Below are 448 nucleotides of genomic sequence, written 5' to 3' on the forward strand. Positions count from 1 at the left end.
TATGCCTTTCCTCAGGGATGTCTTTCGCTGTCCTTTTTACATTGAGAAGGTGGGAATCCCATCCTCAGCAGGAGTGGCACAAGAGGGAAATCCTTTTGTCTCTCCCCCTTTCCCTCAATACTTTCTGTCCCCTCCTCAATCAGCTCTCTCCTTAGCACCTCATCTAGTTACCTTTAGCCCTGAGAAACTTTCTGAGAATCATCCAATTATTCACTCCCCACAAACAATTAATCTTGACTAATAATCTCTCATTAGTCTTCCAAGCATGTCCCAAATGTCAAGTTATTAGGATATGGAGGGCTCCTGTCTTTTCTGCAGTTAAGAGAGCTTTCATACCAACTATTGAGAAGTTCAAGGTTGAGAGCATTCCTTATCTTACTACTGACCTCTTCCTCTTCCCATTCACTCTCTTTTTAGAGAAAAAAGCTAATTTGAATTTTAATTTCTT

The sequence above is a fragment of the Dromiciops gliroides genome, chromosome 3 (genome assembly GCF_019393635.1).
Source record: "Dromiciops gliroides isolate mDroGli1 chromosome 3, mDroGli1.pri, whole genome shotgun sequence".
NCBI lineage: Eukaryota > Metazoa > Chordata > Mammalia > Microbiotheria > Microbiotheriidae > Dromiciops > Dromiciops gliroides.